Source organism: Stegodyphus dumicola, chromosome 11, assembly GCF_044657685.1.
Source record: "Stegodyphus dumicola isolate Sdum_Otavi_A_Nest chromosome 11, ASM4465768v1".
Taxonomy (NCBI): domain Eukaryota; kingdom Metazoa; phylum Arthropoda; class Arachnida; order Araneae; family Eresidae; genus Stegodyphus; species Stegodyphus dumicola.
Genome location: NC_140778.1, coordinates 38,797,408 through 38,815,130, shown reverse-complemented (window position 1 = coordinate 38,815,130; position 17,723 = coordinate 38,797,408).

Sequence of the window (17,723 nt, the reverse complement as noted above, 5' to 3'; positions counted from 1 at the left end):
GTGATTGGGTTCCCTAATCATCATTCTTCTTTAAAAGGGAGAGTATATGAGGTATTTTCTCTCTCCTTCTAGCATGCTTTCCTGTTGTTGTAACGGCGGCACACTCGGCGCGTGTTCGAGAGATCCAGGCTTGAGTCTCGGCAAAAGCATTGCTCATTTTTTTCTATTTTAAATTTAAATCGGAAATAAAGAAATAACAAACATTTTCCGATTGCTTCAAAACTGGAGAATAAAAAATAGCGACTGAATTTTTTTTTTTATTTTTTAATTTTTTATTTTATTTAATGCCCCCTTTTTTTGTTGTTGTTATTGTTGTTGGCATATACAGAATTTTTTTTGGGGGGGTACGTAAATAATTATAAACTTTTTTATTTCGTACTATAGCGTTCCGCTACAACATCTCATGGCGTTTCGATTGCAGAAAAATGACCAGAAACGATCTTTAGCACGAATCTGTTTCATTGATCAGTCCGGTTCTTTTTCGTAGATTATTTATTTTCAATAGCGGGGGGGGGGGCGGACTGTTCACATGTCAGTGTTTTCCCAAACAATATATTATTCTTATTACAAAAATTCTTCATTTGTAGTTTTTCTTGTGCATTACTCACGTTCGTTTTTGATGTCAGTGAAAATAATGTAAAATTGACTCGAAATTTTTAAAATCTTAAAACTTTTTATTCAAATTCTTGGTGCAATAATTGATGCAGTATGAATACTAATTAACTGACTAATTAAATAGATTTGTGGGCCGTGTAAAATTGCTTCCAAATGGCGGGTCCGCCAGTTTGAGACCGCTGCATTAAACCACCTGGGTGTAAGGAATTCAAATCTCCTGAAGGGTCATCCATCACTCTCTATAAGCCACTGCATTTGCAGTTAAACTTCCTGTGAAAGGCACTTTGAAATATGTCCTATTGTACATTGAATTTTCGTCTGTGAGTAAAACTGGATAAAATGCAATGAAGGTAGTTTCATACTGTGAATTTTATTCGTGAAATTGTAGGGTGATTACGGTTATTTCGGAGCGAGGAAAACGAAAAATATGCAAAGCACTCATCGGGATTTGTATACCGGATGCTAGCCGAATGTGCTTCCAATTACACCACAAAGGCATGCTGTGAAGAAGGAGAGCAAAATACAAAATATAGCCAACCTTCTGTAAAACGATCACCCTAAAGTTTCCAGACGATTTTGGTATTCCGTGGACATGGTCGTCTTACAGAATGGGACTTTCGAGAATATTTTATTACACTCAAGTTAAATAAAAATGGATGTACTGCTATCGATTTATTAATAAAATTATGAATTAATTACCAAAATGCCTTGTCCACCGGTGGAAGAATGATCAAGACCCACAAACAGGTTGGCTGCATAGGTATTTAAAATGATTCTGAACATGCATAACGTGTAGATGAGTCAATTTTTCTTTAAAAAGTGCTCAACAAAATCTTCCTCTTAAGCAGATAGCTTCTACCCTATTCAAATAACCTAATCTAGCCAAGATTCATCGTGAATAATTTAGATATGAAATGAAACTTCGGAAAAAATTATCGTAATTTTCTGAAATACTCTGAAGAAGTAAATGTGTTTTAAAATACAGAAAATAGTGTTACGAATTTGGTATTTAAAAAGCTAATGTTAGTTCAATTATAAATTAAATGGTTTTATTTCCCGCGCAGTGCAGCGAGTGACGAATATTAAAAGAAAGCTAAGCCGGAAAAACTGAAAATACAAGAGCACGTGCATTTAACATTAAATAAATAAATATGTCTTTTTGATTTCGAGAAAGTACCAGAAAATTCTCGCACGCGATTTAAAAATCTTATAAAAGGAGGAAAACCTCTCAGTTCGTGGTAATTACTTAGTTTGTTGTTGTTCAGAAAACTGCTCTTTTTGATTGTAGCGAATTCGCGGATTAGCTTTCTTTAGCTGTTTTGGAATTCAGTTCTATTGGACATTTGAGTAGTTAAAAGATAACTACTGTGAGATATTGTAATACTGCATGATAATTTGAGAAAATTTAAGCATTTTTGTTGTGATAATAATACATTTTTGTTCATTTTTCATCGGACTTGTGCATTCATTTCGTAACGAACCCGTACGCACTCAACAATTTTTGGTGTCAGAAGTGGGATTTGAATGTCAATAATAAGAGGAATGGAAGAACAATTGAGACAGCTCATTACTGCTTTTACTGCGTTCCAAGAAAAGATGGAAGCTGGCCAAAAATCTTTTAAAGAAGAAATTAAAGAGAAAATGGATGTTGGTCAAAAATCCGTACAGGAAAAGATTGAAGCAGGACAGGAAAAGATTGAAGCAGGACAAGAAAAGATTGAAGCAAGACAATAAGAGATGAAAAGAGAAATTACCAGCGTAATAGAGAACAAATTCGAGGTTATGGAAGGCAGAATTGACGCAGCTGAAAATAAAGTTGGAAACATTGAAGAAAAAGTTTCTTCGGTAAAAGAAGAAATAGAAGAGAGAGTTTCTGCCGTGGAACAACAAATTAATGATAGAGTGTCTGCAGTCACCAAAGAAGTTGATGATTTAAGGAAATTCGTAGCGACGGCAGGGAGCAATCCGGAAGGTTTTAAATTTCTACCCATCCTTGCTCGTCCCTCTCTGAAGCTATCGACTTATGATGGCAAGACCTCCTGGCAGGTGTATAAGACACAATTTTCTATCGTGGTGGATGTGAATGGATGGGATTTCCAAGCTAAGGCCTGTCATCTCGCCGCTTCTTAAAGAGCCGACGCAGCGGACATCCTTCAGACTCTTCCCGATAACAAGAGGTTAGATTTCGAAGCTCTGTCCGGCGCCTTGGAGCTGCGCTTTGGGGAGAAGTGGTTAAAAGACTACAGCAGGTTCCAATTAAAATCTCGTCAACAGAAGCGTACCGAAACACTTCAGGAGCTCGTTCACGGATGTTGAAAGGCTGTCCTATCTCGCCTTTTCGGAATGCCCGACAGAAACAAGGGAAATCCTGTCCCTGCAATACTTTATCGACGGCATCCGGGATACTGAAATACGGAAAGCTCTACGAATGGCGGATGTGAAGGATATAAAAAGTGCTCTGTTGTACGCCATGAAATTCGAAGCAGCCCAGCAAGCAACTCATAGAGACCGCTACCCAGTCAGAGCTATGCGAGTCCACGAGCCAGTGGATCAACTGATGGCTCGTTTAGATGATTTAGCTAGAGAAGTCAATGCTTTGACACGGAGTAGGAGGGAGAACAAAGTGGCTCTAATGTGTTGGAAATGTGGTATTGAAGGGCATATACGACGGCAATGCAGAACACCCCGAGGTACGGAAAATAAAACAGATGATTTTACCAGACAAGTCAATGGCTTGAGACGGAACAGAAGTGAAAAGAAACCAGTTCTAAAGTGCTGGAACTGCGGTGTTGAAGGCCACATACGAAGGAAATGCAGAACTCCCCAGAGCACGGAAAATAAGACAGACGAGTTGAACAGACAATTAAATGTCATCAGACGAAAAAGGAGCGACAAGAAACCAAAGTGCTGGAACTGTGGAACTGGAGGCCACGTACGAAACAATTGCAGAACACCCCAGGGTACGGAAATTGAGACCATTTCTCAGCAACGACGCAGGAAACAAATTAATGACCATATCAAGGAGCGGAGGCTGCCAGATAATGAAAAACCTTGTTTTAAAGCACTCAAGATTTCTAGAGTGAGTGGCAACAGTAACGGACTGTCCATCAATGGGCATATCGATGGAGTTCCTTGCAATATGATCATTGACACAGGAGCTAATGTTACCATCATTAGGAAAGATGTAGCTGAACACTTTAAAGATAAACTTATTTGGACGCCATCCTGTGTTACCCTTCGGACTGCGTCTGGTGATAAGATCGACATAGCTGGGAAGATAAACGTGAACATCACGTTTGGAAGTGCCGCCTACCATTACTCGGCTTATGTGGCGTATATTACAGATCCATGCATAATCGGATTGGACTTTTTAAGGAAATACAATTGTTGCGTGCGTACGGGTTCGTTACGAAATGATTGCACAAGTCCAATGAAAAATGAACAAAAATTTATTATTATCACAACAAAAATGCTTAAATTTTCTCAAATTATCATGAAGTATTACAGTATCTCACAGTAGTAATCTTTTAACTACTCAAATGTCCAATAGAACGTAATTCAAAACAGCTAAAGAAAGCTAATCCGCGAATTCGCTACAATCAACAAGAACAGTTTTCTAAACAACAACAAACTAAGCAACTACTACAAACTGAGATGTTTTCCTCCTTTTATAAGATTTTAAAATCACGCGCTAGAATTTTCCAGTACTTTCTCGAAATCAAAAAGAGATATTTATTTATTTAATGCACGCGCTCTTGTATTTTCAATTTTCCGGCTTAGCTTTCTTTTAATATTCGTCACGAGCTGCACTGCGCGAGAAATAAAACCATTTAATTTATAATTGAACTAACATTAGCTTTTTAAATACTAAATTCGTAACACAATTTTCCCTTAGACTTCAAAAACAATAAGCTATTTTCAGCATCTGAGGACATGACTATCCATCTTCAAAAGGGATCCTCGCGTGGAAACGCCGACGTCTCATGTGAAAGACCCTACTCAGAAAGCTGCCGAAATCATTCTAGGGTCGGAGAGAAGCGCCAGACCACCAGCTATTCTCCATCGCAGATGCTTTTCGATCGAGACCTTCGTCTGCCTTGTGACCGCCCGTTTGGTCGCCCGTTTGCGCCTTCATCGCCTGAGAAACACATCCAAGATGTCCAGGCCCGTTTTGAAGTGATGCACCGTTCCGCACGAAAGCGAGTGAACTTGGTGACGGAGAAAGTGAAGACTAGCTACGACACAAGAGCTACTGAACATCAATTCCACGAAGGAGACAAGGTGTGGTTGTGGAATACGACTCGACGGAAAGGACTTTGTCCGAAATTACAGTCACCTTGGGATGGCCCGTGCACAGTCCTAAAAAGGCTGAATGACGTCGTGGTTCGGATTCGTAAGTCTTCGAACTCTAAACCTAAAGTCGTTCATTACGACAGGTTAGCTCATTACGATGGCCATAGTACGTAATGTAAATAATTGTAAATAGTATAAGACCATGGTCCTTTTTGTTTTTAAATGTGTATTTGATTTGATTTGTATTTAGTATTTGATTTGCATTTAGTATTTGATTTGTATTTGATAGCATTTGATTTGTTTTATTTATTGCATTTATTGTTCATGTTGTTTATTATTGTGATGTAATGCTTATTAATGCATTTATGCCACAGTCGTAAGTATAGCTTCCTGTCCAGGGATTGTACTTCCCGGGACGTGCAGTCCTTGGGAAGGGGGCAGTCTTACGAATTTGGTATTTAAAAAGCTAATGTTAGTTCAATTATAAATTAAATGGTTTTATTTTCCTTCGTAGTGCAGCGCGTGACGAATATTAAAAGAAAGCTAAGCCGGAAAAATTGAAAATACAAGAACACGTGCATTTAACATTAAATAAATAAATATGTCTTTTTGATTTCGAGAAAGTACCAGAAAATTCTCGCACGCAAATTAAAAATCTTATAAAAGGAGGAAAATCTCTCAGTTCGTAGTAATTTTTTAGTTTGTTGTTGTACAGAAAACTGCTCTTGTTGATTGTAGCGAATTCGCGGATTAGCTTTCTTTAGCTGTTTTGGAATTCAGTTCTATTGGACATTTGAGTAGTTAAAAGATAACTACTGTGAGATATTGTAATACTTCATGATAATTTGAGAAAATTTAAGCATTTTTGTTGTGATAATAATAAATTTTTGTTCATTTTTCATCGGACTTGTGCATTCATTTCATAACGAACCCGTACGCACGCAACAATAGGTTTTATATATGAAATAATCACAGACAAATATGATAGAAATTTTGTTCAAGCTTTAAAAATTCTTCCTATTTGAATGATGGTTTTCACTGCAAATGGGATTTGTTTAATTATGGAAAAGCACACGAAGGCTATCTGCCTAAGATGCCTTCGTGGAGGACTTTCCAAGGGAAACTGGCTCGTATTCATGTTGTACATGGGGAAAAACAACATTCTTGAGTTGGATAACAAAATGAGAAGTAAATCAACAAAACCTATTGATCAGTCATTAGATCGCTAGAATGTTGCACTCAAAATTTATCTCACGTGATTTGTTGCTGATAAATTTCTATAATGTTTGTAAATTTACTAATGAACGCAATTGGCTCAACAAAGTATTAATATCAATTGTCGCCCCACCGGTAGAATGGTTAGCGTCGCTGACTGCCGTGCCGCAGGGCCCGGGCTCAAATCCCGGAGTACGCGTGAATGTTTGTAAATGTATAGTGTCCGTGCGGCATGGGGGCACTCGAAATATCCGGCGAGCCGAAATTCCTCTCGAAAGGTTGTGGTAGGGGAAGAGGGGTGGAGACCCTCGGACCTGTCCCCGCCCAGGGTGCTCTTCATCAAAATTGGGTGCGAAACTGAGCTAAATCGCACTATCACCTGTAGGGTGCTCATGGCTGTTGCCAACGACGAACGTAAAACTTGCGCTCATAACCAAGAGGAATTTCGTTGGCTTAGACTGACTATAGGTGAGACAAGTTGGCATTAGCAACAACAAAATGAATATTTTATTTCGTTCCTGTTGTTGCTTCTGAGTCTGTTCCACTTCTTTCTAACTGAGCTTGTTTCTATTATCCTTATTAACTTCCAAGGCCATGATTTGCCTTCACATAAAGTGCCATATAAAAAAAAAAATAAAAATAAAAACTAATGTCCAAGCTTGCAGTCTGCCTGCAGCACAGTCTAGCCATGATTTCCTCCAAGCAGTTCATAGTCCACAAGTCACTTTCCAGAATTTGTTAGATTCAAAGCCAAGGTAAATATTAAGAAATGTAATGCTGATTTTTCAGTTACTGATCTTACCTTACAAAGTGCCAATCTGTTCATAAAAATTCTCGAGTGGATGAGATCGTTTAAATCTGGTAGGTCGACCAGAGTTAAATTCCTGGTGAATGGGTTGTATAATGTTTTCATAGTTTTCTCATGAGCCAGATTTCTTCAGAAAATGTGCCACTAAGGCATCGCTCCGTTTAGGCAGATAACTCTTACGTGGTGTGCTTTGATCTACTAAGACTTTTAGACTGTTATTTTGCTAACCAGCCTCAAAGAGAGAAAAATTCACAGAAATGGGCTGAAAGAAATAGATTTACAGAAAAGAACTTTGATATTTTTTATACTGTTGTATGTTTCTAGGATTACATAGCTTTACGAAAGTTTATATAAACAATTACATTGGTTATTAATAGTATTATATCGTAGGTTGCTAGTGAGATTAAGAACATTCCGATTCCTCTTCTTTTCCTTTTATTCCAAAGGGCGTTATCCCAGAAGGCTTATTAATTTCGTTTTGGCATTTTGCGTTGATTCACTATAAACGGAGAATCACTTTTTAAATTTCTGCCACCAAACATTAGAGTCCTGTATTATATTTAAAGAAATTAATTAATGAGGAATATACATCAATGTATGGATGTTTCTCGCATTGTGATGAAACAACGCTACCTAGAGCCATTCAATTCTGAATAACGTACGTCTCCGCCCGAATATGGGCATCTGGAAGCCCGAATTTTGAATTTGTTTTATTACCTATTTCCTATTTTGTAATATATTTATGAGTTTTTGATTGAGAAACTCAACAATTTCAAAGCGAGCCATGGCAACACTGTACGGGGGGAGGAATTATTTCCAGCGCGCGAGACTGTGTATCGGAAATTTTAATGCTCTTTTAAATATTTCGCGATATTGCTGTTGAATTGAATTTTATAGTTTAAGTGTGAAGAACGTGAAGTTTAATAACTAAAGGTAACGCACAAAAAGTTAACCTCCCCTTTGGGCGTAATGTAAAATCTCAAAGCTTTCAGACTGTTAGTTCTTTTTTAATTAATTTGTCATTTATTTATTTTTGTAAGTTGTCGTATTTTGCAGAGCTTTTATTAGAGCTTATTTTATTATTATTAATTTTATTATTTATTATTTTATTAGAGCTTTTTATTTACAGAGCTTAGAGTATTTTACAGAGCTCAATGTGACACATTTGAGGTGTTAAGATAAAAAACTGGACATGCAAGAATTTTTGCATGATAATTATTATACTGTTTCCTCCGGAACAAAAATACAGGAGTCGCGGCTTTACGTGATTGCGGTTAATCTTATTCGGATATTGTTATCCAACTGTCGACGTCCTTCCCATTTTTATACGAAAACGGGTAACACACAATAAAAAAATACATCACTTATTGTGATCGACAATTCGGTTAATAGGATCAAAACATCGATTTTTTAAACCGAATTAAACAAGTGGCCAAATAAAAGTTAAAATCATGAAATAAAGATAAAATACAGAAATTGCTAAATGACAAAGACACGTATCCAAATAGTAGATCTAAAGTGGGCTTAATAAAGATAAGTTGTTAGAATTTAACGCTAGGCCGGATATTGATGGGGGAAATTCTGAAAGGTTTCATATTTTAAATTACGTCCAAAGAGGTCTTTTTTTAACATTTTGTGTGTTACCTTTATTTATTAAATATCGTGTTTTTCGCACTCAAAACATAAAATTCAGTTCAAGAGGAATATCTCAAAATAATTATAAAATGAGCTTATCTTAAGACTTTCCGATACACGGTCTGGCGCGCTGGAGATTGGCTACTTTTAAGCCCTTGAGTTTGTTAATCAAAAGTTCGTTAAAGTTTTACAAAATATGAAATCGATAATAAAACAAATTCCAAATTTGGGCTTCCAGATGCCCATATTCGCAGGAGGATTGCGTTCTTCAAATGATGAATGGTCCCAGGTACCATTGTTTTATCACAATGCGAGAAACATACATACATTTATGCAGATTCTTCACTGTTTAATTTCTTTAAATATAATACAGAACGATAATATTTGGTGGCAAGAATTTGAAAAGTGAAACAACGCTTGTAGTGAATCAACGTATGTGTGTGTGTGATTAAGGCAAAGCCCCGATGGCTATCTGCCTAAGGGGAGGGATGCCTTCGTGGAGGGCTTTCTAAGGGAAACTGGCTCGTATACACGTTACACATGGGGAAAACCACGAAAACACCCATGCAGCCACCCGTTCGTGGGATTCGAACCTCGGACCGAACTACCAGTGTTCAGCGACTTTACCGCTCGTCAGCTGGTGGGTTTACACAAATAAAACAGTTCGGGTCCTTCATGTACTATCGTACATTCTGCAACTGTTACTATTATAATAGTAGCTGTTAGTAATGTAATAGCTGTTAGTATTGTAATAGTAGCTATTAGAATTGTAATAGCTGTTAGTATTGTAATAGTAGCGTCACAAAATTGGTGCCATTAGATATGCAAAGCTAGAGTTTTAAACATGCGTTTAAGAAATATAAAATTTTACAGTAGCGGTATGTGGAAAGCTGCGAAAACTGTACATAAATATCGTTTCGGCCCGTACACATGTGTTCGTTGGCCTTATGTGGCCTGTAGATTGAGTATGGATGATCTAATGCCTCTTCTGTGACGTGCGATGTGGTGGAGTATTATTTATCATTTGGTCGAATGGGTTTCTCGCTTTTCCCATTCGTTGTTTAAGGAAATGAGAATATAAGGATTTATCGCAGCTCGCATGCTCTCCCGTGAGTGCATCTGTGTGTGATTACAGCCGAATACAGTGCGGAAAATCCTTCGTTTGATTCCTGACAAGAGCATTGCTTATCTTTAAGGTTTTCTGATCCTAAGTGTAATAGCTGTCCAGGCTTCCAAACTCAAATCTGGTGGACGCAGGGACAGTGCTAGATATGTTGGCCCTGTCAGCTCTAAAATATGTCGCTAAATGCCTCATTAACGTCTAACAACATCGGTTGCTCCGACCCTAGAAGGATGATAACGCTTCACCACCTACATTTGGTCGATTGGATCTCGGGCTCTTCCCGGTTTGCCTATAAAGTTGGCGAAAATGTAAGAAATCAATTTATTCCCTGTGTGCGTGGTTTCATGGTAGTACATTCGGCTAGCAACCGGAAGATCCGCGGTTGGAATCCCGACGAGGAGATTTCTAATTTTTCAAATTTCTTTCTAAGGAAAATAAACTCTAAAGGTGTAGGATTTTACGTTAAGCAACCAATTGTTATGATTTGAAACTTTTCCGCATTCCTCGTCAGAATGGAAAGGAATTGTTTTATACTGAAGCCGAAGCTTTGAAGAACTTCTGGCAGCCTTCTGGCTTTACAGTTACGTACTGCCGCCAGTTTTGCCAAAATTTGATTGCGGCTTTAGCCATCGTGGTAGACGACTTTTAAAATACGCGCCGTTAATTACTCGAGCTATCTTAAGCGTGTAGTCTCAGACTACATTGTGTAATTTTCAATTTAATGTTATGTTAAATACCGCAAGTAGCGGAGGTTCATCTGTAGCACAAGTGGTGCTTTCTGTTGCTTTCGAGCGCTAAATAAAAATGTTATTTTAATCTTCTCGGGACTTTGTCGTTGCTTCATACTAAAGCGATAAACTTGCTTTTCAGTCTCAAAGCTTCTACAAGCATTACTCTACAAAGTCTCCCCAACTAAGTATTCACCCGTTCTGCCTAATATAGGCAAATGTGCGGTTCTGTGTGCGATAGACTCAACTTTATTTTAGGCAGGAAACGGACTTCGCTATCCATGCCGAGCTTTAAGGTCAGCATAACCAGGCGTAAAGCCTTGTAGCCCTCATCCGAGACGCTTCGTAATTGTGCTTGGTTACAAAATCTTTATAAGAAGTCCGTCAGTGTTCAAAAGGGAAAACTTCAAAAGTGTGTCTATGTATACATACCGTTATGCCATACCGTTATGAAACTCAGGACTTGTTGGAGAAATCAACCTTTATGCCTGAGGTCACTGCTATGTAGATAGAATTTTAATTTGTAATTTGTAATTCTGATTTGTAATCAGAATTACAAGCAAACGAAGTTATACTCGCATAACAGTTCTCGTAAGGGTACGAATTCGTATATGCTATGCTTTTCTCCTCAGAGCCGAGAATCCAGGGCTTGATTTCTAAGATTAGAAGTGCCGGAGCCCTATCGAAGACCGTCAGCAAAGAGGAACAAGAGTAAATAAATCAGTAAAATGACTATTAAACTCATTAATAATTTTAAAATTAAATAGTTCATTCTTATCAAATTAATTAAGAGCTATTTAATGTGTAGAGTCATTAGGTATTTTTTGAAAGCCGGAGAAGATGAAAAATAGCAATCGCCTTCGCCGGGAATCGAACCACGGACCTCTGGAATACCGGCCCAGCGTGCTACCGTTACACCATGAAGGCACGCTAAGGAAGTGGGAGAAATACCTTATATACTCCCCTTTTTAAAGGGCCACTAGGGTTTTAGGGGACCTAGTCGCCAAATCCTGGGTGCGGAGAATCATCATCCACAACCCTTTTAGTTCGGGCGCCACTTGTAGAGATATTAGAATTTTTTTGGAAGCAGAAAACATGAAAAACTAGAAAACTCCTTCGCCGGGAATCGAACCACGGACCTCTGGAATACCGGCCCAGCGTGCTACCGTTACACCACGATGGCACGCTAGGGAAGTGGGAGAAATACCTTATAAATGAACGTTTATAAATTGTTATTTACTCAATAATTATTATATCATTAATTATAATTTAATTGATAATTATAAGTAATAAATTATTATTTATTGAAATGATTAAAGATTGAAGTCATTAAATAATTAAAATTAAATAAAACGTAAAGCGATAAATTGAAATTTAATACGTAATTTTTAATATAATTTTATTGCTAAAATAAAATTTTCGAGATAAAATTTCTTCTGAAATTGTTATTCAATTACATAAAAGAAGTGCCGCAGCCTTCTCATTCAGGGCTCCGGTGCGTTCCGGCTAGAATTGTAATTTATTACAAAAACTAAAAAGCACCGGAGCCAATATCCGGTGGGCTCGTACCCAATTTAAGCTAAGGGGGGTGGAAATTTTTTATCATCACAAAAATTAAATATACATAAAGTATAGCTGATTAAAATTCCAGGGCGAAACAGAATGAGGGTATAAGTGGGTGAAACAAAAAATCATGGAGGTAGGAAAGCAAATGCTATGAGATGCGCACTTAAGAACGTAATAAAGAGTTTTGGAATATGTATTGTTGAAATGAAGAGTAAAAAAAAACTGATAAGTATAATTAAAAGAATTATTCCTCTTACATTTTATAATAACTCAGTTACAAGTTTTAAATAATACTTAAAAAAAAAAAAAAAAAAAAAAAAAAACTTATTTTATTCCCTTTAGAAATGTTCAGAGAAAGTCAAGTACTATTTAATACCTATTTAATTATTAGGAATTAGCGAAATACTTATTTAAAGTATTTCGCTAATTCCTAATAATTCTCTAATTTAAAATGAACCGAATAGAGCATTAATTATAAATTGACTTACATTTTTCGATTTAAAAGATGCCTCAGAAGCCAAAAAATCATGTCCTATTTAAGAAAGTATTTTAGGAAGAAGCTCTATAAATGGAAAAGAAATAATGCATAATTTTAATATTAATAATACAATAAACTTTCATCTTAATTTTTGTACCTTAAACGAATAAAATCGAATTACCTTAATTTTTTCTAATGTAATTAACGAAAACTTGTGAAAATATTTCATTCAAATTAAACCATTCTGAGAAAACTGTCCTGTGAAAAGTATAGCATTTAACTCCGTTCAGAATGAAATGTTGTTTAAAAATGTGTTGTTTTCACATACTTAGGACTCTGAAGTGTTGTAGAAAAAGAAAATATATAATTTATATGTATATTTACGACGTAATTACAAAATATTTACATCCGAACGCGTCAAATCCCATAGAACTCAATGGTAAATGACCCAATGTTTTGGTCACCACGTAGGGATCGCCGGTGCTTCAGAGCAGGGTATGGGAGATACTTGTTTAGGGCGACTCCATCTTTCTTCCTACCTCCATGCAAAAAATGAGGGGAATCTTGGTGGGAAAGAACGTCCTCTTTGACCGCGACACTCTGCTGATATAATTATAGCCATCAAGCAGATGTGTGTCAGGGGTAAAATGAGTTCGGAATCTAACTCCTAAGGTTGAATGTAATGTTGCTGGTTACGCTTCCTTCCCCCCCCCAATTAGTGGATACTGTAGGAAGACGATGTATATGACGTGCTTGAGAAGTTGATCTCAGTATTTCACTCTTATTGTACTCGCTGTCACTTAACGCTCATTTAAGAACACACATTTTCCTTCCTGGGAGGATAACTATCTGTAAGCATCGATAACAATACAATAGATACGATGGCATGGCGGGAAATTAACGCATTCCTAAACAAACTCCCCCCAAACTTATTGTCCTTTAAAGGAAAAGGTTTCCGCGTGTGAGTGAGGGGACTTTACGTGAACGCCTCATGTTCTCATGAGTTCGTATTTCTAGGGAAATAAAGTATTGCAAAGTCTGCTTATTGTTAAACTATCTAAATGTTTCTCGCTTTAAATTGTGGTTCAGTTTTATAAAAAGAAGTAGCGGAGCTCATCTGATTTAGGGCTCCGGTGCGCTCCGGCTAAAAATTGTAATTTATCTTGTACCGAAGCCGGCCTCCGGTGGGCTCCGGCGCAATTTAAGCACTGCGAGAATCCCTAGTTAGTTGCAAAACTGCATTATTATCATTTAAAATCAATGCAAAGCACTCGAGAGCTATCTACCTAAGAGAAGGGATTTCTTCCTTATTATTGTCGCAACTGGCAATCTATCGAATTTCGTGAATTAGTTTTATAATGGACAATATCTTACAAACAGTGAAATAAGCAAAAAAATAACATGAAAGAAACCCCCCCCCCAAAAAAAAAAAAAAAATTCCGCTCACAATTTTACTCTGCAGAACAACTTTATAAAAAACATCAATAAAAATGTATTATACGTATATATAAAAAATGACAATGAAATATGCCAATCTCTTAAAAACACTGACATAGAAATACTATGAAAAATTGTTGAAACCCATATTTCTAAAAGAATGAAACTATTTAAAATAACTCGATTTCATCAAAACTCTATCAACAACAATAAGAAAGAAAATTGATGCCAAAATCACATTTTGAAAGATGTGAGGAATGTACTCGGAAGCTTCATTTAAAAATTTTTTTTAAATACAAAATATTAGCATTTTTCCAAAATTCTTTTTGTAAAAGCAGTCGCAAGGATGAAAGTTTAACGTGTCCAAAAATCAAAGAAAAATAAACTGTACATTTTTAAACATAAACTTTTTTAGAAAAAATCCCGTTGAAAAGGTGTTATGCTCCCTTTGTTAAATAAATTCGTATTTAATGGATTTATTGAAACACGAAATTTATTTTAAGTTCGTAAAATAGCTAAGGGCATACGTTTCATGACGATGTGAAAATGGAGTGTGTAGAGTAAAATCTCGCTTTCCTATAATAGCCTATTATGTCTCAAAATGACGCGATTTCGTCACAAAACATAAAATAAAAAAATTCGAATTTCGAAAAAAATCGCTTCGAGGTGCACTGGTTTCTTGTCTAGATGCACCTATGTGCCGAATTTCGTAGCCGTGGGTCTATTACCTTACGCGCAACGCGAACGAAAGACGCACACACACAGACAGACTCTTTCTTTTATTATACGTAGAGAAGAGAAGATGGCGCTACCTCTTTTCCATACATACTTTTTATTTTGTTTGTTTCATGCTTATCGTTTCTTTCACATGCAATTTTTTCCGTTGAATTTAGCAAGAGTTTTTAAAATGCTTTCTTCGAAAATTTGTTGATAATTTACTTTCAAATAAATTTCACGTTTACGTTACAAAGAAGAAGCAAATGAAATAACTATTGTCTCAATCGCCAGCAGTATTTAATTTACCTTTCTTAAATTCATTATCTCTGTTTTTTACTTCTTTGTGACGAATTAAGTTGCAATCGAAAATACGTACGAAGTAAGTTGTAGGTAAATCGAACGAAGTAAGTTGCATTTTTGTAAGAAGTGTTGCAATCGTGAAAATTTTCGGGTATCCTATTTCAATGCAAATACCCATATCGATTACTATCGGATACGATTAACGATGTTTTTGCCTGACATCTGTAGGTGAGAACAGAATAACAGAATAAAGGACTCTTTTTCCCAAAACGGGTTACAAAATGGATTCAGGACAGAATTTTTTTTTTTTTTTTTTTTTTTTTTTGTGACGTCTGGACCGAACACACGTACGTGCATATGTATGTGGTATGTATGTAGCTCTCATAAATCAAAAACGAGTAGACTCAAAAACGTTGAAATTTTACATATGATATAACATGTAGTTGTGCACCTACCTTTTTGGTTGCACCAAAAGTAAATAAATATGCAGATATACCCACTTTGTTACTCGGCTGCGTGAGCTCAGTTTTTTTTTTTTTTTTTAAATTATTTTTATATGTTGGTAAATTTTACATGTTTTGCTTTAAAAATGAATGAATTATGTTGTTCTTATCTTCCGGTTAAAGTTCTTTTGCCTTTAGTTAATCTGCATGCACAAGTTGTAGAATTATTAGCAATTTAAAAGTTTTTTAAGTGCGGCTAAGCCTAATTTTTTTTACTATAGCTGCCATATTTGTTTACATTTGAAACTTAGCAAAATAGTGAATTAAGTCAGTTTTTGCACCTTTAGTGTCTTTTTGCTGTGTGGAATCCAAAGTAAACTCAGTTTTGTGCACCGAAAAATCTGCCTTCTTGCCGCTGGCTTAACTGCTTGTTTTTGCGTAGAAACAGTAATTTTAATTGTAAAAATTGTTTTAATTGTATTTAGTGTTTTAAGTTTCTCTATATTTTTCAATTTTTAATAAAGATATTTGGAGGTTTTATGTATTTTTGTCTTGTCGCGAAGTGAGAACTGAATTAATTGAATGAGAAATCTCTCTCTAATGAGATTCGAGGAAATAAGTTTCAATGAAATGCAGCAAAAATAAATAAATAAATAAAAAAGTGCGTATAATTTAATATTCCGCACAAGAAAGTCATGTGGTATACACATGAGATTTTTTAATGCTGTGCTTACAACAAATTGTTTGTAAATAGATTTTGACGACTAAATATAGCAGTACAAAATCGGGTGTGTTTCATTCACTATATGCGCGAAATTCTTGATATAATATATATCCATAACATTTAGGAACTCACTTTCAGTTATATTAATGCCAAATAAGTCAGTGAAATACTTAAACCAGCTAATTTAATAAAAAAAAAATTTTTTTTAAAAATCACCCTTGTATTCGCACGCTGAAAATTTTCTTATCCGTAATATAAAACACAGCGCAAGAAATAAATATTTTACAAAAAGTTTAAAAAAAAAATAACATTAAATAAGAATAAATCTGATTATGCAAAATTGAAAGGCAGTTCTGAATATTTTTAATTGGCTGTTTCATTGGCGAACGGCACGTCCAACTGTGTGATGAAACGACTGGAAAAAGAGGTGGCGCTCTCTGTTACAAAAGTAATAACTAAGTACCAAAATTCGCTACATCGCCAGTTACGACAATATCCCTTTCCTAGCTCCCGGTTACTTTATACGTGAGAAAAACGGACCCACTAGCAGCCCACCAGTAAAGTCGCTGAACGCTGGTAGTTTGACCTGGACTCAATTTTGGGCGAACGGGCTGGCTGCATCGGCATTTTCGTCTTTTTCCCATACGTAACGTGGGTATAAATCAGTTTCCCTTAGACGCCCAACAGCGGCCGAGCGGTAAAGTCGCTGAACACTGGTAGTTCGGTCCGAGGTTCGAATCCCGCGAACGGGCTGGCTACATGGGTGTTTTCGTGGCTTTCCCCATGAGTAACGTGTATGCGAGCCAGTTTCCCTTAAAAAGTCTTCCACGAAGGCAACCCTCCCTTAAGGCAGATAGCCCTCGAGTGCTTTGCCGTAATCTAATAAACCAAACCAAAGCAGTTTCCCTTAATTATTTCTCCAAAAAAGTATCACTGCCCTTAAACTGTAATCAAAGAATGTGTAATCAAATAAACCAAGCCAAAAATGTGAAGAAAATGACGAAACTTCGATGCAGCTAGGATATGAACACCGTTTGAACTACCGGTTTTCAGCTATTTTTCTGGTTCGCCGCTGGTGGGCTAAATAGAATTTGAAATGAATGGTATTAAGAAACTGGCAGAATTGCAGACCTTCAAGATTACTGACTGAATTTTGCTAAACATGATGGAAGCGGTAAAGCCAGGGAGGAGAAAGTAAGAAATTATTTGACTTTATATCTCAAGATTCGTAAGCGATAAAAATAATTAACAATTCTCCCTGAATAAAACAAAAATCGGCTGCGTTTTCTTCCGATTTAGTTCCTTTCAGTTTTGTAGAATTAATAACTACTAAATTACGTTTAGACTTTTTAAAGGTTCATGTCGTAACGAGCAAACCTTTTGTTTACGTTTGAACGTAAAGAGCTCTTTGTCCCCGCTAAGGTCTTTGAAATATTAAACTGTAATCTGCTAGCTAAAATTTAATTAAGTTCGATTAGTAATTTACTTAATTTAATGATTAGACGGAAATTATTTAATCGTGTATGCTTAAACGTTTTAAAAGTCGCACGACATATTAAGCAGCAAGTTTTCTGCTTATGCTTCAACCTAAGACAGATAGAAGTTACTAATTCAGAAGTCAAACAACAAAAATCACCGTTA